The following is a 23,271-nucleotide window of genomic DNA, read 5'->3' as shown; positions in this document are numbered from 1 at the left end:
AGATCGTAAAGTTATATCGACAATCTGATACTGAAACCGGCCCACAACGAATACCAGTGTTTTCGCAAACAGGACGCATCGCATTATTCACACTGCACACACCATGCACAATATTCCCAATTTTACCGTCTGTAAAGATGAACCAATATTGTCGATGCCTTTTAACGCACACTACACGCCACCGTCAACACTGCACATTTTCAAAGAAGATGCCGCTGTTCCTCGCACAGACCGTCACGTGTGTTCACTTCTCGTAGATAAACAGCCAGCCGGCCAGCGTAGCGAACATTTCATCACGCACTCTATCACACACCTAGATGTTCTCTGACACATGCCACAGCTAATGTTGCCACTGTGAGATGAAGATTACGCCTTCAAAAGGAAGAAAAAATTGCCCCAAGCACGAGCGACTGCACCCACACAGGCCCCGGCAGGAGTGTTTTGCCAACCACCGCCTTGCACGTGCACCGGTGACGTCACGCGGTGACGTCCCTGTTAGAGGTCTATTGTCGTCTTCATCTCCGTCCGCCGAACTGGGGGCGGGGGGGGGGGAGTGGTTAGAAGAAGGCGCCTAATTTCTGCAGCCCAGCAGGGAGCGCAGGGCGCAGCGAATAAGGATAAAAGAGCGAGAGAGGGAGAAAGCGAGAAGAAGTCAAATACTGCCTTCTTTTCAACCCAGGAAAGAGAGAGAATGGACGTTCAGTTCGCCACACGGTGAGAGAGAAACACAACGTAGGTCACAGTGCAATAATACGCACAACACAGCACAGTGCAATAACATTGCATCGCACGTGCAGAATAGGGTCTGCAGTGCTAGGCAGGCTAGGGCTTGAGGGAATGGATGACTTCCAAGCACCACAGAGTGTGGGAAACATACCTGACGACGGATCCCAAGCGCGTCTCGTGGCACGTCGAACAAATCAAGCAGCCTCGATTTCAAACAGCTCTTCCTAGGCCGTCGTCAGTCAGGCGTGTCCAAAGAGTTTTTGACGAAGGGAGCCAAAAGCCCTAAAGAATTCGAAGTATGACTTTTGTGTTGTCCCCACTTTAGGCGCACCTCGAGAGCGTTGACCCGGAACAAATCAGGGTAGGCTTAGCTGCAATCATCCTCCGCGTCCAAGCGGCGCCCAGCCAGGGAGGCCGATCTTAACATCTACATACACACGCACACAAGCACGCAAATGTTAATATTTCACCTCATCGGTCATTTAGTGAAGGTCATTTCATTTCCACATTCTTAAATGAGAGTTATGAATAGTTGATATCCAAGCATTTTTTAAAGATAGATGACTGGTGTTTATCAAAGGACCTAGAATGAGTTCCGGGGAGGAGGAGATATGAACAGTTTTATCATTTGAAAAATAAATTTTTCGGCTTTACAAGCCGGAACGTCAATACGACAACAAGGCACGCCATAGTAGGAAGTTTTAAATATTCGGAACCATAGGTTGGCAAAATAAATGGAGCGTATATAGACTCGCTCAGTAAATGTGCTTTTATCTTAGGACATGATATAGGGCCCAGCCTATAGCCGGTATTTTGGTCACATATATAAATGACCAAAACCATTTTTCTCTGCAAAACATTTTCGCAATAGACTGCTTTCATGGTGTAAATCAGCCCGACATTTTTCGAATACACCTGAGGTAGTCACCAAAACGCCTTGGACGTTCGGCGTGGAATGACTGATCAAACTTTACGTCGATACCTATCACTTTTCGTCTCCACTGTCTCTTTCCAAGTTCGTGTTCTTCCTTTCTTGACATTCAACTTCACAGTAATTTAACAAATCAGCATTATATTGGTTCTATAGAAGAAGATAGCTTGTGGTATATGCATATTAAATAAAACTTGGCCGTGTACTTACGCCCCATCTCACTGTGTTGTATCAATAATTTCACCATTCTCATCTCACCATATTGCCACGTGGTTGCGACGGCAAAGAATATGGTACTTGGGTTCCTCAAGACGACACTTTTTATTTCGTGAACGTGTGCCTAGAAAAGTACAAAGTACTAGAAATTCACGCTTTACGCAGATAGCGGTAATTAGAGCATTGGTCGTCGGTACTATGATCTGCGTGAAGGTACGTCGCTATATATACCCGTGGCATCGAACATCATCAGTATTGTAGGTGTCTCAAGCTTATCAGAAGATTCTAAAATAATCTAGGATTTTCGCAGACAGCCAAGCGTGCTTTGCACAAGGCAATTGATTAATATGTGGTGTTTAACGTTTCAAAACCACCATATGATTATGAGAGATGCCGAAGTGGCGGACTCCAGAAGTTATGACAACCTGGGGTTCTCTAACATGCACCCGTATCTGAACACATGGGCCTACAGCATTTTCGCCTCTATCGAAAATGCAGCCGCCACAGGCGGGATTCGATCGCGCGACCTGCAGGTCGGCAGCCGAGTACCTCAGCTACTGAACCACAATGGCGGTGCCTTTGCGCTAGGCAGTGACATAAAAATACAAGCGAAGTGGCAGTATAATAACGTTGCGATAAAATTTCAGCAGATGCGACAGGCTCCACCGTGGATGCTATTTTCATACAGAACCGTCAGCGGGTAGCCACGCATTGCTAGGTGGATCGACATCTTTGGGTATTTTGAGTAGGCTAAGTTTTGACCTGAAACATACGGCGAGACGACAGCACTCACGTTGACTGTAAATTTTAGCGAAACGAAGTGCACGCTTCTGTTGGATGATATGCATATTATTAAGAAGCTGTTGTGTATTGATGATTGATTTGTGGGGTTTAACGTCCCAAAACCACCATATGATTATGAGAAACGCCGTAGTGGAGGACTCCAGAAATTTTGACCACCTGGGGTTCTTTAACGTGCACCCAAATCTGAGCACACGGGCCTACGGCATTTCCGCCTCCATCGGAAATGCAGCCGCCGCAGCCGGGATTTGAACCCTGTTGTGTATTCCTCAAAGGTCGAGCAAACCTTCACTATCACGTGCTAGATGAAAGGAATATATCTATGTAATGTGTACAGCCAGCCTATAGACCGCAACCACAACTGACGGTGTGGGCGGACATCACTCCTGTAAGTCTATATATTTAGGGTTGTATCCGTTGCAGTAAAAAGTAACTAAATACGTTACTCGTTACTCTAATAAAAGAAAGGGAACGTTTCACGGCTTCACGTTATATATATATATATACATAAAAAGGTAACGCATTACCATTACCATAACAAAAAAACATAACGAATGTTACCTCTGCTGTAGCTCCGTAATCATCCGTTTTAATCAATGTGTCTTTGCCGCAGAAACGCAGAAACCCACAATGACAATTTTTAAATTTAAAATTTATGTTTCACACATACTAACCCAAGCAAGGATTATACTCAATGTTCAATTAACGAGAATTATTTGTACAAATGTGCTGAACCTTAGCAATGTTATATAGAGGCTTAATGACGCCTGCCCATGTGATGGCTTCTGACTCTGCAGTGACACAAGGTGAAACCATTTTTTTTCCTTGGAGCATTATACGCAAAGTGAGGTTCAATAATCTACGGTATTCACAAAGAAGCTATCATTGAACTCTCAAGAAATTTACAACAATCGGTCTTTTCTTGATCCTTCAGCACCTTCAATAAAGCATGTCGAAATCGGTACTGTTTGTCCTAGCAACCAAAATGGCCCACCGTGCGCCAGTAGGCAATCATGTAGGCCTACGGAGGCCTTCATTGGGCCTTTTTATTGGGGAGGGGGGTATTGGGAGATGTCGTGGGGAGGAGGGGGGGCACTTGCAAGTTTGTGACACCAGATGTGGCTTGCGGACGCGTAAGTCTAGAAAAATCACGAAGGGGGACACACATCTTGCAATAGCAGCCATTTTGTTTTAATATTTTGCAGGTTTTATTTTTGTTTATATAACAATCGAAATCATGCCGAGAAATCAAATTGACAAACGAACGTAGCTTTCCAGCACTCGTAATTGCATTCTTATATTGAGTCTTTTCCAGAACCAGTCGAGAGTGGCAGTTGCGATTTTAATTGTCTCATACACCTGATGGGTATTGAGCACGTGTACACGTTACAAAAAAGCATTAAAAGTTGAATGTTTTATATATACTTATCAAGCATTCTTATTTGTGACGTTTTTAAGAGAAATTTTAATGGGGCCCACTTGTAAGGGGTGTTCACCTCCCCTGACCGAGCACAAAGGGGTCGGGAGTCAACGTTCTCTGCAGGCATGGTCAACGGCCCTCAAGGTCGTGACCAGTGTGGACTGTGTATCTGAGCAAATATTGCATTTGCTCTCATCTGCACATATGGCCATCGACAGGTTTTTGTCTTGGGGGTAAGCAAACCCTTTTTTCAACTTGCATCATGGCTGAGGGAGGGGGTCGTGTTGGTGTCGCTAGAGTAGGTAGCAAGTGCTGGTGCGGCTTGAAGGGATCAAGTGCCCCTTTTGCACCACCCGCCTCGCCCACGCCCATGTCTACACTTCATTCATTGAACGCTGCGGTGAGGACTAGGTGACTAAATGCGCAGATTTGTTTTATTCCGCATCTTATACCGCTACATAAAACATTCTCATATTGTGAAAAGTAGGTATTTCGATTCGTTTGAAGGAAAGTAACATTCAAGGCATGACAGATACTCAAAAAAGCGGTTTTCTACAATCGCAATAAGAAAACTCGTAGCAGAGGTGCTTCTTTTTTTTGTGTGTGCAGCATACAGAGTAAAAGTGAGATCTGATTCGGAAAAAGCGAACTGAGTGACGTGCGTCGGTGCTTGCTCAATGTTCAATGAAAGAAGGTTTCATGAAGTATGACGTAGCCAACAACAGAAACAAACTGCTGCATCTTAAATAAAAAAAAACAAGCAAAGTGCTGCACATTCGTGGTAGAACATGGACATATATTGAAATACGCGTATTTTATTATTAAAGCGAAATAAAAACTATTTTACAAAACGCTTTTCATTCATCGTGATGTCGACACATCTGTGTAGTGTCATTAGTGCTATTTCGATGAAAATCCCTGAATTCCAACTAATTCAGTAACCTGTGCCAGAACAGCCTTTTGAATTTTTAGTTTCGGTTTCCGCGCTGCTGGCGCCGCCGCCGCCGATGAAAATTGGCCGCGCGCCGCCGCCGATGAAATAACCAGCGTGCGCCGACGACGCCGCCGCCGCCGACTCTGAACGACCCCCACGCCGCCGCCGGTCAAAATCGCCTCGGCGCACACCTCTAGTTGCGCCAGTTTCTTGGCGCCGCCGCAAGCGGTGGCTGACAGTGGCGCAGCTGTCGCAACACGCCTCGGCAAGTCCAGCCACGTGCGCCAGATCGAGTTTGTGCACTGTGCATGACTGCGGTTACGCTGTGTCTTTGTGTTGCCATACGTACACTGAAAATATTGGGTGTGTTGCTGTGTTCTCTATCGCGTGGGTGTTTGTGCTTTTGCAATATAGTGCCTAAAATATTGTATACATTGCTTGCACCTACGTCAGCCGACGCCACTGCTCGGAGCAAGTCGACCAATTTTATGAACCACAGTCAGGCGTTCTTCAGTCGCATCTATTTATTTAATTATATATTCATGCACCCTAAAGGCCCGAGGGCATTACATAGGGGGGGGGGGGAAATAATAGTATACAAACATAGAATCAACACAAGCACTAAAGAATAAAAAGGTTTGAAAAACTGAATATCATCGTGTAAAAATAAAGAACAACGACATGTAGTAAAAAAGTACACCGAAAGTAATTATAAGGACAAACTGCACAGAAAATTAAAAAAACAACAAGGCTAAACATTTTTTTTCCACACAGTGGTAAAGTGACCACGCTATACAGTGAGCTAGAAGTATCATGATGCGCACATGTACAGTACATCTGAGGCAGTTATACAGGGTTGCTCAAGCATGATGATGAAGTTTGAATTTGTCGGTGAATTTGTCTTGGCTTTCAGTACAAACAACATCCTTAGGCAGTTTATTCCATTGACTAATAGCCAAAACCAGTGGCGAATATAAGAACAGGTTTGTACGGCTAAACAAATGTTGTAGATAGAACTCACGACCAAGGCGAGAGAATATTCGGTGGACAGATTTATAGATGCAGGCAATGGCGAATCATTACGATAGAGATTCTTGAAGAGAGATAGAAGTGAGAACAGTCTACGTGGCTGCAACAGTCTACGTGACAGCAACTGACTGCAAAGATGGCAACTTCAGTGACATTTTTCTTTAATTTATGCTAGAAGTTCGAGAGTAATTTTTGGTATGAATTGGGCACTTTTGTTTTGAAAGGACTCTATTTTATTTATGAGATAAGCCTGGTGAGCGCTTCATAATGGGGAAGCATCATCAAGTTTAGAGCGGACTAGCGTATTGTATGATAAAAGTTTTCTAGCAGGATTGACGAAATGTAAGTTTCATCTTATGAATCCGAGTGCCTTCTACGCACTGCTGTGATAGTGTAATGTGTAGGTGCCATGATAAGTCACTCGGTAAATGAACTCCCAAATACTTGAAATTTACATTTTCTACTTGTTTCTCATTCAATGTCTAGTGATGAGTTATTGCGTTTATTTTTGTAGTAAATGAAAGAACCTTTGTTTCGTTCACGTTGAATTCCATCTGCAATCCCTGGCACCACATACGTGAATAATTAAAGTCCCTTTGCAGATTATTAGCATCTTAATTTACTGCTAGGCAACCTTCTATATATTACGCAGTCGTCCGCAAACAACCTTACTCTGAGAGTCATAATTTTAGCTATATCTATAATATAAATTAGAAATAGAATTGGTCCCAGCCCAGATCCCCGAGGCACTTCCAATTTAACGTGCTCTATTGGGGAATGTTTGGCGTCAACCACAACGGATTGGCACCGGTTAGTTAGGAATTCCGATATCAAATTGATTACGTCACTGTCTAAGTTAAGATTGGTAAGCTTTTTGATTAGTCTGCCATGAGTAACTTTATCGAAGCTTTTAAAAAATCTACAAAAAACGGCATCAATCAGTCATCTATCATTTTCGGCAATGTGAATATCATTATTAACTCAAATAACTGGGTCTCACAAGATCGTCCACGCAGGAAGCCATGTTGGTTAACAAAAAAGAAATCGTTTCCCCTTAGTAATTCATGACTGCCGATGAAATATTATGCTCGAGCAGTTTGCTGCCAATGCAAGTAAAGAGATTGGTCTGTAGTTATTTGGGTTAAAGCGGTCTCCGGATTTAAATATAGGTGTTACGCGGGCAAGCTTCCAGTCGTCGGGTACACATCCTGTTTCGAAAGACTGTTGGAAAACGGCCCTGAACATGGGATATAATTCTAATTTTACTATATTAAGCAGTTTCGATCATATCTAGTCAGGACCTGGGGGATAATTTTCAGGAATGCGATCAATGGCTGCTGCGATGCTTCTCGAAGTGATGAGAATGTCTTTCATTTCGGAAGTTGAAAAGTTTTACGTAGGTTAGGTAAGATTAGAGTTTCATCTGTAAATACAGAGCTAAAAAAGTTACCGAGTACTGTCGCGGCGTCTGACGAGAAAAGGAGTTTTCCAACTTTCGCTTTTGATACTATAAGACCTTGTACCCGTAACTCGGACTCACTACTTTCCAAAATTTTTCGCTATTTCTTCTTAACATGCTAGAAATATCATAGATATAAAATTCCTCCTTTGCTGTTTCGATTTCCGTTGTAAATACCAGCGCCTGTTCACTGTAACGCTTCCAGTCATCCTCAGACGCCGTCAATTTCGCTCACGAGCAAAATCGTTTCTTCTTGTTTATGCAGCGTATTACTAGAGTCGTAAACGATGTGCTTTGTGTAGATGAATTTGTGGTGACCTTGGGAATATACTTTTTTCTATGTGAGATAAGTTTATCGCGGATAAGTGTCTGATTTTCGTTTCTCGTTGAACCTACGAGGTTCTTCCTTTGCGATGGTTATGGGCGAACTTGTACGATGCTCTAATCGTAGCAACAGGTGCGGAAGAAAGAAGCAGCCCACAAGTACGAGCTTTTATCGAATACCGAATATTATTGAAGATAAGTGTGAGCGCACGAAAATGTTCACCGTGAACCATTGGAGGGCTGGCACGCATAAAAAAAAGCGTGCACATTTTGACGAATAAACGACAACGTTCGTGTGTGTGTGTGAGCTCACTTAATTCGTAAACGGTAAGTGACTAAGAGAGCAAGCACAATGACAATAATTAACGTAGATGCTCTTGTATTCATAGGAAAGCCGTCCGCGTTTTTAAACGAGATGAACCCAGATTGGGCGCCGTCTCTGCAACTCGGCTACGGCTCCAAGCTTTCAGACGCTGCGTGGCATGAGCGCCAGGAAAGGCGGCGTCACGATAAGTGGCAAGCGGAGTTCGAACGGCGCCCACGACAGGCCGACGCGGCGATTGTGGACGCAGCACCTGAGCCGCCATCGCAGATGTGTGCTGCCACCGATGTCACCGCGTCACTGCTGCCCGTTCACATGTTAACGAAAAAGCAACCAATGATGCATTATGAACTTTTCTGTCCACAGCAAATCGTTCATGACCTATGCGAATGAGCACACCTACGCTTTCATTCTTCATTTTCTCCTCTGCCACTTTCAAATTTCATCGCGCATTTCTGCTTCTGAATAAGATCAGGGCGTCTGTTCGTGAAGATAAATCCAAATGCGGCTTCTCCTGACATTCTACGGGAAGTGACTAAATTCGTGCTAGCCACTATGCCACAGTCGTTCCTCCATTCGGAACGTATTGTCCACTTATCTGAGTTTTGGATTGAAAAATGCACCATTTTGTTTTTCAGGCTCTATGAACCGCGTTCTTGAGGACCTCTCTGAGTTCGCTCTGCCGAATCTCGACGATGTCGCCATCTTCTCAAACAACTGGGAAGAACATATCGAGCATTTACGCGTCGTGCTGAACAGGATGAAAGCAGCTGGTCTTACCGTGAAACCTAATAAATATCGCCTAAGGTACGGCGACGTGTCTTACCTGGGAGACGTTGTGGGGCGTGGCCGGCGTACACCTTGAGAATTTAAGGTAGCCGCCGTCGTGAAATGTCCACGACCAACCCCAAAATCTGAGATAACGGCATTCAGGGTCCTAACTGGATACTATCAGCATTACGTGCAAAACAACTGTAGCATTGCCAGCCCTCTAACTGAAGCACTTCGAAAGTCCGAGCCGGTTAAAATAGTATGGGACTCAGAAAAGGAGAATGCGTTTTGCAAACCGAAACAGGCTCTAAGCGAAAAACCCGTTCTCATGGCACCCGATTTCTCCAAGAGATTTGCCATTCATTGCGACGCGAGTGATCACAGCATGGGGGCTATATTGTGCTAAGAAGACAGTGCTGGTAACGCAAGGGCAGTTTTGTATTCAAGTCGAAACCTCATCTGCAGGGAAGAGGCATACAGTACCTCTGAAAAGGAATGCACTTGCCTCGTGTGGGCCGTTCAAAAGCTAGCCTGTTGTGTATCCGGTATGAGGTTTGTGGTCGAAACGGACCACTGTCATCTAACCTGGTTAAATAACATGTTGCCATAAAGTGGCCGGTTACTGATGTGGAGCATGATACTCCAACAGCACAACTTTGACGTTTGCTGCAAAAAAGGAAAGCTAAACCCTAATGCAGACACATTGAGCCGTGCGTTTTAGCTAGAGCCTTCTCCACCTTTCGGTATTTCGCTGGCGAGTCGGAAAAAATTTTGTCCTCATCACGACATTAGCTCAGCGCTCTGGTAGAGACTGATCTTAAGGGGCTAACTTCATGTTGAATTATATTTCATTGCGTTATTTGTTGTACGTGTGAACCTTTGAAATCTCATTTTAAGAGTCTTGTGTCCCACATGTGCCTCTTGATGTAGAGGGAACGAAATTCCGATAGACAGGTAGCTAGGTATATGTCTTTCTATACTTTGTCTGGTGTTCTGTCGGTTAACCAAGGGAACTTGCTTGTATCGCGTGTTGTAGGTTGTCGAACTGTTCTTGGCAAGTTGCAGAACCATCGACAAGTGCTGAGACCAAAAATCATCAGAATAGACGAGCGAATCTGGCCTACAAGTTGTGGCGACAAGCCAGTGGAGCTGGAATCCGTCCTCAAGAATGGGATGAGTTCACTGAACTGAGCCTGCAGCAACATTCTCCCCATGGCCCTGGAGGCGAACCTTGAGGGACCTGGCAAACGAGCGCTCCCGACATCCGAGCCACGTGGAAGAAGCTCGTCTTTTCGGCGCATTGTCTGGTGGCGCGGGTGCAGTTACGCTTGTCCACAACGAACGTCAATGCTTCTGCAAAGGCAATCTGTGTCAAGGCTTGCGATCAAGCCCACTTTACGTGACTAACTAGATGACATCATCAAGCGGCGGCGCCGGTTTGCATTACGTTATGCACAGCGAGCCCCGTAAGCCCACGAGCCCAATGAAGCAATCGGCGCCTTCCAGTCTGGCGAGTCTTTCGCAATGCGTGGCAACCTCACTGGTACTAGGTTGCAACCACGCGCAGCGGCTTCGGTTTTGATGACCATGACGCAGCTGAGTGGCGGGTCCTGATTGTAGGATTCTGATATCACGACCAGAGGCGCATCTGGTTAGACGTTGGTGACGAGAAAGGTCCTCCCGGTTCCTATAAAAAAGCAAAAAGTCAAGCGGCACGTCACCAGCAGGTGACCTAAGTGTCAGAGACAAGCCGGCGTACGCGTCAAAGAAGACATCTCGGCTTTTCGAGTCTCTAAGCTGCCGGCCCCAGTGCCGAATATGTAACACATCTGTTTATATGCTGTACATAAACCTTGTCCTAACTCACCGTCGTCTCGTCCGCTCGTCTATCAGCTCTGCGCAAAAGCAGTCGCGAGCTGAGTAACACACGCTACCAAACGGCTAATGACCTTGGCGGCGGAGTTCCGAGATGTGCGCTTAGGGACCGTGTTGGCGTTGCGCCTTCGTAACAACGCACGAAACGCACTCACAGCTACAGATGAACGCGAATAAGCGTCTCAGTTGTTACTTCGCTGTCTCTGAAAAACGCGCTCTTTTCGCAAACGGAGGCCGTGCAACGATTGCAGTGAACTTTGTGCGCCAGGAAACTACAACAGAATCGTTGCTACGAAAGCCCAAGAAAACCCAAGGCGCTGGATTGTCCCCACCGCGAGATAACCGCGCGCGTTAGCGTTCCCCCTGCTCCCTTACCGCGGGGCAAAGTACGCGTGGGAGATTAGAGCGTGTGCCGCCGCGTCGTGACGATGTGGTGACGCGCTCTCATTGCGCCATCTTGCTGGTAATGCTGAAAAAACGATAGTTTCTCCAGAGATGCACGTCACCAGCAGCAAGTGGATTATATAAATAGCTTAAAATAAATGTCGGAAGAAGTGCGCATTTGCTGCTCAGTCGTAAATGCCTCGCAATCGCGATGCAGAGGTCCCATGTTCAAATCCGCACGCGGGAGCCCTTTTCTGAATTATATATTTTTCTTTCTTGCTTGTCATGTATATATATATATATATATATATATATATATATATATATATATATATATATATATATATATATATATATATATATATATATATATATATATATATATATATATATATATATATATATATATATATATATATATATATATGACTATTTCTTGGAACCACCTTAGCTATGACAAAGGTTTTTGAAACATTGCTGGAGTAGAAACCATTACCCATGTGCGAAGCCCTGTCTATGGTAAGATGGCGGATTCAGCAGCCGTCTTACCAGAGGCATGATAAATTACCACCGTTCAGCGAATACAAACTGAAAATTCTGTGTTTCTTTCGCTACCCCAACGAGTTTCATGTGGACACATTTTAGGGTCACATAGCGCTCAAAGTCCGTCTTAGTGTTTCTAACTTTCCATAGTAAGCCTCTAATTGCAGGTAAAGTTCATTGGAGATTCAGTCAACCATACTTGTTTCAGCACGTTGTATCGTCGGGAACAACTATATTTTAAGAATTCACGTAGCATTTAAACATATATATCAAAACCACTTCATCTCCAAGTGGGGACTACCAGGAAAGACCAAGCTTCCGACATCTCGGAAAGGCAAAAGCTGTCTTCACTTCTGCTGCCAAGGCATTGCCGGAACTTCCACTCCAGATTATTTAACCTCCGTGGCTACGACTATAAAGTTGTGAGAAATGCTATGGCTACGACAGTTCTGGACACGCTTGCGATGGGCTTCGGTCGAGAGATTGAGCACTTGGGTACACTTTGAAGGTAATGAAAATAAATTCCAAACGTTTGCTGTGCCCGAACATTCGTTGATTGATTTATTGATTTGTGGGATTTAACGTACCGAAACCACCATAGGATTATGCGAGACGCCGTACGGGAAAGCTTCGGAAATTTCGACCACCTGGGGTTCTGTAACGTTCAACCATATCTGAGCTCACGGGCCTACATCACTTTGGCCTCCAGCGCAAATTCAGCCGCCGCAGGCGAAATTCGATCCGCCGACCTGCGTCCGGTGATTCGTGTGGTGCGCCCTAGAATGCAGAGGAAACCCACAAGAGGCCCATTTTAACCTCGAAGTTTGGTGGCACCACCCCTTTGACCTTCAAGAAACAAATAACCTGCAAAAATTTGCTGTGTGGACCTTACTTGGAATAATAATAATAATAATAATAATAATAATAATAATAATAATAATAATAATAATAATAATAATAATAATAATAATAATAAGTTTGCAGATGCCACGTACAGTGCGAATCGATGATATGTGAAACACGGAAGATTAAGGTTCATACGCCACTTTAAAATCAGCACAACGTTAAGAGGTGGAAGATAATTATGCCGTACATGACTTACACGTCATGATTATCATGTTCGAACGTGTCATTTACGTTGGCCGTCAATTCACGTCACGTGATACCAAATCGTTTTATGTGAAGCTAGGGAAACGGCTGCGAGCGTGCCATGAGCGTAGCACGTAGTCATGTTTTACATGGCACGCATACTATGATTATCATGGTTGGACCTGTCATTAATTTTGTCGTCCATTCACGTAACGTTATAACAAATTCGGTATATGGGGAGCTGGCGAGACGGCCATGAACGCGTTATGAGCGTAGCATGTAGTTCTGTTTTACATGACACGCATATCATGATTATCATCTTTGGACGTGTCAATTACCTTCGACGTCCATTCACGACACGCAATAACCAATTTGGTACATGTGAAGCTAGCGAAACGGCCGCGAGCAAATCATGAGCGAAGTATGTTAACATGCTCTTTGTAACACGCAAGTCATGTTCATGTTTGTACCAGTCATATACCTTCGACATCTATTGACATAACGTAAGCACTCGGTAGCATAAAACTTCTAGCGTACAATGCTTGCGTAAGATCTAAACAGGAGTACGCCTCAAATGTGTGGAACTTATTATCAAAAAATATTTCCCAACTAGCAAATGTTGAGCATAAAGCAGTGAGATTTATATTTGTAAACTACAAACGTCTAGATTCCCCTACACAGTTGAAGAAACTCAATATACCAACGCAGGAAGCCCGGAGAAAAGTTTACCGCCTTTCATTCCTTCAAAACTGGCTAAAAGGTAAAATCACTTTATCTCTCCCAGCATCTGTTAAGCGTCTCAGTACAAGAACAATACGACACTATCAGAAACATTCGTTAGCACCAATCTTCGCTCGCACAAAATCATTGTTACAGTTTCTTCCCTCATATGCATGCGCTTGTTTGTCTCTTTTCTTGTGTCCCGTTAGTTTGGGCTTCCAATTATTCCATTATGAATTTGTACCAACTAGCCCGCCTGTCAACCCTACTGCACTTCCGTCATATGATCGCGGATTGGAATTCGGTGCGAAATAGTATATTCAGCTCCAATGACGTTTTAGCAATATCCCATATACCATGTTTTAAAGGTCTAGCACTCTTTTGGTTACTCTTACTGCTTGTTTCTATTACATGTTTTATGGCCCTATCTTTCAATGATTTTCGTACTAACTTTATTGTTTGTTTTGTTTCTTGTGTTCACCATTGCGTTGTTTGGGTATACTTTTTGCATTGTACCTGAAGGCCATCCTACTTGAGCCAAAATGTTGGCATGCAATATTTCAATTTAAGGTATAAATCCAATAAAGAAACGTGTCGTCAGTTTAATGCCCAGTCCCCCGTAGTGGGTATGAGCCAAACATCAGAAAAAGCAAGCAAGCAAGCAAACGTGGCCCTTCGCGAGCAGGCAAAGCACGCGGTCAGCTTTCGCGAACTGCCAACCGTACAGCCATTTTCCAAACGATCTTCGTGGCACGCTACATCCGGTACCTACAGATTCGCAAGTATCATCACCTGGCCTCCTATCGCATAGGGTCCCCGGAATTATGAAGAACTACGTCATCCTAGAGAAGATTGGCGAAGGAGCGTACGGTGCCGTCTACAAGGCGCAGTGCAAGGCCACCAACGAGGTCGTCGCTATAAAGAAGATTCGGGTCGAAGACGGAGACGAAGAGATTCCCGCCACAACTATACGAGAGGTGGCCCTCCTCCGGGAGTTGAAGCACGAGAACATAGTACGTCTCATAGAAGTCCTCATGCCACCATCGAAGGCTGTGCACTTGGTCTTCGAGTACATGACCATGGACCTGAGGGCGCTTTTGGATTCTCATGCCAAGAAAAGGCCCTTGGATGACGCTGTTGTTAAGAAGTACCTCGGTCAGATTGTTGCAGCCATTCTATTTTGTCATAAAAGAAGATTTCTGCACCGCGACCTCAAGCCAGCCAACGTGCTTGTCGACGAAAACGGCGACCTGAAGGTGGCCGACTTCGGCTTTTCACGGGCCTTTACGCCACCAGTGCGCAGTTTAACCAGCAAGGTGGGCACCCTCTGGTACCGTGCTCCGGAGATGCTCTTGGGTGCCAGTAGTTACTCGACACCGGTGGACGTGTGGAGTATCGGGTGTATCTTCTTCGAGCTGCTGACCGGAAAAACACTCTTCCGCGGGGATTCGGAGATCGACCAGCTTTTCCGAATTTTCTGCGTCCTTGGTACACCGACAGTACAGAGCTGGCCCGAAGTTATGCAGCTGAAAAACTACAAGTCGACGTTTCCCATGTGGAGAGAGAACGTCGTGGCCACGCTGCTTCCTGGGATCGACTGCGAGGCTGTAGATCTGCTTCTAAAGATGCTTATCTACAGCCCTGGCGAGAGTATCTCGGCCAAAGATGCCACAGCACACCACTATCTGGCCGGATCGAGAAATATAGAGCGGGCGGCACACTCAAACGAGAAAGAAGGGCAATGAGACTTTGCCTTCGCAGCTCGAACTCCTGCTCTACCGTTGCTGCGGCGGCAGCTGGACCCACAGGATCACTGAACACCCCAGTGGAGCACCTAAGAACATTAACAGAAATAAAGGTTACGTGGGGTTGCAGCGGACTGGCTTCGCCGGCATCGCTGCATTTGTAACAGTGTTTTGTTGACGTGTTCGCAGTGCACTTGTGTGAATGCTAGATTTAGCCAAACTATGTTCAACGTCCTCAGAAACGCTGAAGCATGGCCGCTGCAGAAGTAATTATTAAGTGGGAACTTCTGCCTCACTTCAGCAGAGCCACGCTGGCGTGAGACAAAGGTAGTTTCTAGAAAGATCAGCAGCCCCAGGTGCCCAGGCGGTATAAATTTCCCGAGCCCGTACAGTTTGAAAACCATAGAGGTAATATACAGACTCTGAAAACTTGGCGATGTTGCACCAGTTGCTTGGGGCCGCCGCAAGCGGTGGCTGACAGTGGCGCAGCTGTTGCAACACGCCTCGGCAAGTGCAGCCACGTGCGCCTGATCGAGTTTGTGCACGGTGCATGACTGCGGTTACGCTGTGTCTTTGTGTTGTCATACGTACACTGAAAATATTGGGCGTGCTGCTGTGTTCTCTTTAGCGCGGGTGTTTGTGCTTTTGCAATATAGTGCCTAGAATATTGTATACATTGCTTGCACCTACGTCAGCCGACGCCACTGCTCGGAGCAAGTCGACCAATTTTATGAACCACAGTCAGGCGTTCTTCAGTCGCATCTATTTATTGAATTATTTATCCGTATACCCTGAAGGCCCGAGGCCACTAAATAGGGCGGGGGGGGGGTAATAATATACATACATAGAATCAACACAATCACTAAATTATTAAAGGTTTGAAAAACTGAATATTATCGTGCAAAAATAAAGAACAATGAAATGTGATTAGAAAAAGTTAATGGTAAAAAATTATAAGGACAAACTGCACTGATCATTAAAAATTACAACGAGGCTGAACATTTGTTTCCACAAGTGTTAAAATGACCGAGCTATACAGTGAGCTAGAAGTATCATGATGCGCACATGTAGTACATCTGAGGCAGTTATGCAGGGCTGCTCAAACATGATGATGAATTTTGAATTTGTCGGTGAATTTGTCATGGATTTTTGTATAAACAATATCCTTAGGCAGTTTATTTCATTGATTAGTAGCAAAAACCAGTGGCAAATGAAGGAACAGGTTTGTACGGGCAAGCAAATGTGTAGTTAGAATTGATGATCAAGGCGAGATAATATTCGATGGGCAGATTTATAAGTGCAGACATAGGCAAATCATTATGAGAGAGATTCTCGAAGAGAGATGGAAGTGAGAACAGTCTACGGGACTGCAAAGACGGCAACTTCAGCGAAATATTTCTTTCATTTTTGCCAGAAGTTTGAGAGTAATTTTTGGTATGTATCGGGCACTTTTGTTTTGAAGGGACTCTATTTTAATTATTAGGTAAGCCTGATGAGGGCTTCATATTGGGGAAGCGTAATCAAGTTTAGGGCAGACTATACAATAAAGTTTTGTAGCAGAATTAGCGAAATGTAAGTTTCGTGCTTTGAATCTGAGTGTCTTATACACATTGCTAGTGATAGTGTAATGTGTAGGTTCCATGATAAGTCACTCGATAAATGAATTCCCAAATACTTTAAATTGGATACATTTGCTACTTGTTTCTCATTAAATGTCTAGGTATGAGTTATTGCGTTCATTTTTCTAGTAAATGAAAGAACCTGTTTCTTTCACGTTGACTTCCATCAGCTAGTTCTGGCAACACATACCTAACGTATTAATGTCCCTCTGCAGGTTATTATTATCTTTACTCATTGACAACCGTCTATATATCACGCAGTCGTCCGCAAACAACCTTACTCTGAGAGTCATAATTTTAGCTATATCAATAATGTAAATTAGAAATAGAATTGGTCCCATCCCAGATCCCCGAGGCACTTCCGATTTAACGTGCTCTATTGGGGAATGTTTGTCGTTAACCACAACGGATTGGCACCGGTTAGTTAGGAATTCTGATATCCAATTGATTACTTGACAGTCTAAGTTAGGACTAATAAGCTTCTTCTTCAGTCTGCCATGAGGAACTTTCTCAAAGGCTTTTTTTATTAAATCCACGGAAAACAGCATCAATCAGTCATCTATCATTTTTGGCAATGTGAATATCATTATTAACTAAAAAACTTGGTCTCACAAGATCGTCCACGCAGGAAGCCATGTTGGTTAACAAAAAAGAAATCGTTTCCTTTTAGTAATTCATGACTGCGGATGAAATATTATGCTCTCGTAGTTTGCTGCCAATGCTAGTAAAGAGATTGGTCTGTAGTTATTTGGGTTAAAGCGGTCTCCGGATTTAAATATAGGTATTACGCGGACTAGCTTCCAATCGTCGGGTACACATCCTGTTTCGAAAGACTGTTGGAAAATGGCCCTCAACATGGGATATAATTCTAATTTTACTATCTTAAGCAGTTTTGGGCATATCTCGTCAGGACCTGGGGCATAATTTTCAGAAATGCTATCATACGCTGCTGCGATGCTTCTCGAAGTGATGAGAATGTCTTTCATTTGGGAAGTTGAAAAGTTTTACGTAGGTTAGGTAACATTAGAGTTTCATCTGTAAATACAGAGCTAAAAAAGTTACCGAGTTCTGTCGCGGCGTCTGTCGAGAAGAGGAGTTTTCTGTCTTTCGCTTTTGATACTATAAGACCCTGGACCCGTATCTCGGACTCACTACTTTCCAAAATTTTTCGCTATTTCTTCTTAACATGCTAGAAAAATCATAGATATAAAACTCCTCCTTTGCTCTTTCGATTTCCGTTGTAAATACCAGCGCCTGTTCACTGCAACGCTTCCAGTCATCCTCAGACGCCGGAAATTTCGCTCACGAGTATAATCGTTTCTTCTTGTTTATGCAGCGTATTACTAGAGTCGTAAACGATGTGCTTTGTGTAGATGCATTTGTGGTGACTTTGGGAATATACGTTTTTCAAAGTGAGATAAGTTTATCGCGGATAAGTGTCCAATTTTTGTTTCTCGTCGAACCTACGAGGTTCTTCCTTTGCGATGGTTTTGGGCGAACTTGTACGCTGCTCTAATTGTAGCAACAGGTGCAGAAGAAAGAAGCAGCCCACTAGTACGAGCTTTTATCGAATACCGAATGTTATTGAAGACAAGAGTGAGCGTACGAAAATGTTCACCGTGAACCATTGGAGGGCTTGCACGCATAAAAAAAAAAGCGTGCACATTTTGACGAATAAACGACAACGTTCGTGTGTGTGTGCATGAGCTCACTTAATTCGCAAACTGTAAGTGACTAAGAGAGAAAGCACAATGACAATAATTAACGTAGATGCTCTTGTGTTGATAGGAAAGCCGTCCGCGTTTTTGAATGAGATGAACCCAGATTGGGCGCCGTCTCTGCAACTCGGCTACGGCTCCAAGTTTCAGACGCTGCGTGGCATGAGCGCCAGGAAAGGCGGCGTCACGATAAGTGGCAAGCGGAGTTGGAACGGCGCCGACGACAGGCCGACGCTGCGATCGTGGACGCAGCAGCTGAGCCGCCATCGCAGATGTGTGCTGCTACCGATTCCCCCACGTCACTGCTGCCCGTTCACCTGTTAACGAAAAAGCAACCAATGATGCATTATGAACTTTTCTGTCCACAGCAAATCGTTCATGACCTACGCGAAAGAGTACACCTACGCTTTCATTCTTCATTTTCTCCTCTGCCACTTTGAAATTTCATCGCGCATTTCTGCTTCTGAATAAGATCGAGGCATCTGTTCGTGAAGATAAATCCAAATGCGGCTTCTCCTGACATTCTACGGGAAGCGACAAAATTTGTGCTAGCCACTATGCCACATTCGTTCCCCCATTCGGAACGCATTGTCCAATTAAGCTGAGTTTTGGATTGAAAAATGCACCATTTTGTTTTTCAGGCTCAATGAACCGCGTTCTTGAGGGCCTCTCTGAGTTCGCTCTGCCCTATCTTGACAATGTTGCAATCTTCTCAAACAACTGGTGAGAACATATCGAGCATTTACGCGTCGTGCTGAACAGGATGAAAGCAGCTGGTCTTACCGTGAAACCTAATAAATATCGCCTAAGGTACGGCGAGGTGTCTTACCTGGGACACGTTGTGGGGCGTGGCCGGCGTACACCTTCAGAAATTAAAATAGCCGCCGTCGTGAAATGTCCACGACCACCCTTAAAATCTGAGATAACGGAATTCTGGGTCCTAGCTGGATACTATCAGCATCACGTGCAAAACAACTGTAGCATTGCCACCACTTTAACTGAAGCACTTCATAAGTCCGAGCCGGTTAAAATAGTATGGGACTCAGAAAGGGAGAACGCGTTTTGCAAGCTGAAACAGGCTCTAAGCGAAAAACCCGTTCTCATGGCACCCGATTTCTCCAAGAGATTTGCCATTCATTGCGACGCGAGTGATCACAGCATGGGGGCTATATTGTGCTAGGAAGACAGTGCTGGTAACGCAAGGGCAGTTTTGTATTCAAGTCGAAACCTCATCTGCAGGGAAGAGGCATACAGTACCTCTGAAAAAGAATGCACTTGCCTCGTGTGGGCCGTTCAAAAGCTAGCCTGTTGTGTATCCGGTGTGAGGTTTGTGGTCGAAACGGACCACTGTCATCTAACCTGGTTAAATAACATGTCGCCATAAAGTGGCCGGTTACTGATGTGGAGCATGATACTCCAACAGCACAACTTTGACGTTTGCTGCAAAAAAGGAAAGCTAAACCCTAATGCAGACACTTTGAGCCGTGCGTTTTAACTAGAACCTTCTCCACCTTTCGGTATTTCGCTGGCGAGTCGGGGAAAAATTTTGTCTTCATCATGGCATTAGCTGAGCGCTCTCGTAGAGAGCGATCTTAAGGGGCTAACTTCATGTTGAATTCTATTTCATTGCGTTATTTGTTGTACGTGTGAACCTTTGAAATCTCATTTTAAGAGTCTTGTGTTCCACATGTGCCTCTTGATGTAGAGGGAACGAAATTCCGATAGACACGTAGCTAGGTATATGTCTTACTATACTTTGTCTGGTGTTCTGTCGGTTAACCAAGGGCACTTGCTTGTATCGTGTGTTGTAGGTTGCCGAACCGTTCTTGGCAATTTACAGAACCATGGACATGTGCTGAGACCAAAAATCATCAAAATAGACGAGCGAATCTGGCCGACAAGTTGTGGCGACAAGCCAGTGGAGCTGGAATCCGTCCTCAAGAATGGGATGAGTTCACTGAACTGAGCCTGCAGCACCATTCTCCCCATGGCCCTGGAGGCGAACCTTGAGGGACCTGGCAAACGAGCGCGCCCGACATCCGAGCCACGTGGAAGCAGCTCGTCTTTTCGACGCATTGTCTGGTGGCGGGGATGCTGTTACGCTTGTCCACAACGAACGCCAATGCTTCCGCAAAGGCAATCTGTGCCAAGGCTTGCGATCGAGCCCACCTTACGCGACTAACTAGATGGCATCATCAAGCTGCGACACCGGTTTGCATTACGTTATGCACAGCGAGCCCCGTAAGCCTACGAGCCCAATGAAGCAATCGGCGCCTTCCAGTCTGGCGAGTCTTTCGCAATGCGTGGCAACCTCACTGGTACTAGGTTGCAACCACGCGCAGCGGCTCCGGTTTTGATGACCATGACGCAACCCAGTGGCGGGTCCCCATTGGAGGATTCTGAAATCACGGCCAGAGGCGCATCTGGTTAGACGTTGGTGACGAGAAAGGTCCTCCCGGTTCCTATAAAAAAGCGAAAAGTCAAGCGGCACGTCGCCAGCAGGTGACCTAAGTGTCAGAGACAAGCCGACGTACGCGTCAGAGAAGACATCTCGGCTTTTCGAGTCCCTAAGCTGCCAGCCCCAGTGCCGAATATGTAACGGAACTGTTTATATGCTGTACATAAACCTTGCCCTAACTCACCGTCGTCTCGTCCGCTCGTCTATCAGCTCTGCGCAAAAGCAGTCGCGAGCTGAGTAACACACGCTACCAAACGGCTAATGACCTTGGCGGCGGAGTTCGGAGATGTGCGCCTTAGGGACCGAGTTGGCGTTGCGCCTTCGTAAAAACGCACGAAACGCACTCACAGCTACAGATGAACGCGAATAAGCGTCTCAGTTGTTACTTCGCTGTCTCTGAAAAACGCGCTCTTTTCGCAAACGGAGGCCGTGCAACGATTGCAGTGAACTTTGTGCGCCAGATAACTACAACAGAATCGTTGCTACGAAAGCCCAAGAAAACCCAAGGCGCTGGATTGTCCCCACCGTGAGATAACCGTGCGCGTTAGCGTTCCCCCTGCTCCCTTACCGCGGGGCAAAGTACGCGTGGGAGATTAGAGCGTGTGCCGCCGCGTCGTGACGATGTGGTGACGCGCTCTCATTGCGCCATCTTGCTGGTAATGCTTGAAAAAACGATAGTTCCTCCCGAGATGCCCGTCACCAGCAGAGAGTAGTAGATATAAATAGCTTAAAATAAATGTCGGAGGAAGTGCATATTTGCTGCTCAGTCGTAAATGCCTCGCAATCACGTTGCAGATGTCCCATGTTCAATTCCGCACGTGGGAGCCCTTTTCTGAATTATATATTTTTCTTTCTTGCTTGTCATATATATATATATATATATATATATATATATGTATATATATATATATAGATATATATATATAATATATATATATATATATATATATATATATATGACTATTTTTTGGAACCTTGGAACCGCCTTAGCTATGACAAAGGTTTTTCGAAAATTGCTGGAGTAGAAACCATTGCCCATGTGCGAAGCCCTGTTGATGGCAAGATGGTGGATGCAGCAGCCGTCTTACCAGGAGAATGATAAATTACCACCGTTCAGCGAATGCAAACTGAAAAATCTGTGTTTCCTTCGCACCCCCTAACGAGTTTCATGTGGACACATTTTAGGGTCACATAGCGCTCAAAGTCCGTCTTAGTGTTTCTAACTTTCCATAGTAAGCCTCTAATTGCAGGTAAAGTTCATTGGAGATTCAGTCAAGCATACTTGTTTCAGCGCGTTGTATCGTCGGGAACAACTATATTTTAAGAATTCACGTAGCATTTAAACATATATCAAAACCACTTCACCTCTAAGTGGGGACTACAAGGAAAGACCAAGTTTCCGACATCTTGGAAGGGCAAAAGCTGTCTTCACTTCTGCTGCCAAGGCATTGCCGGAGCTTCCACTCCAGATTTTTTTAACCTCCGTGGCTAAGACTATAAAGTTGTGAGAAATGCTATGGCTACGACAAATCTGGACGCGCTTGCGATGGGCTTCGGTCGAGAAATTGAGCACTTGGGTACACCTTGAAGGTAATGAAAATAAATTCCAAACGTTTGCGGTGTCCGAACATTCGTTGATTGATTTATTGATATGTGGGATTTAACGTACCGAAACCACCATATGATTATGCGAGACGCCGTAGGGAAAGGCTTCGGAAATTTCGACCACCTGGGGTTCTGTAACGTTCAACCATATCTGAGCTCACGGGCCTACATCACTTTGGCCTCCAGCGCAAATTCAGCCGCCGCAGGTGGAATTCGATCCCCCTACCTGCGTCCGGCGATCCGTGTGGTGCGTCCTAGAATGCAGAGGAAACCTCCAAGAGGCCCATTTTAACCTCGAAGTTTGGTGGCACCACCCCTTTGACCTTCAAGAAACAAATGACCAGCAAAAAGTTGCTGTGTGGACCTTACTTGGAATAATAATAATAATAATAATAATAATAATAATAATAATAATAATAATAATAATAATAATAATAATAATAATAATAATAATAATAATAATATGATGTTAATAATATAATAATAAAATAATAATAATAATGATAAGTTTGCAGATGCCACGTACAGTGCGCATCGATGATATGCGAAACACGGAAGATGAAGGTTCATACGCCACTTTAA

At 44.7% G+C, this 23,271-nt stretch overlaps 1 pseudogene; it reads left to right on the top strand.

Moving 5' to 3' along the window:
- Positions 1-12,671: 12,671 nt before the first annotated feature.
- Positions 12,672-16,185, top strand: LOC142775562 (cyclin-dependent kinase 1 pseudogene; annotated as a pseudogene).
- The last annotated feature ends 7,086 nt before the right edge of the window (positions 16,186-23,271 follow it).

This window comes from Rhipicephalus microplus, chromosome X, assembly GCF_043290135.1.
Source record: "Rhipicephalus microplus isolate Deutch F79 chromosome X, USDA_Rmic, whole genome shotgun sequence".
Taxonomy (NCBI): Eukaryota; Metazoa; Arthropoda; class Arachnida; order Ixodida; family Ixodidae; genus Rhipicephalus; species Rhipicephalus microplus.
Note: the sequence above shows the minus strand (reverse complement) of the source record. Positions and strands in the feature narration are given on the sequence as shown.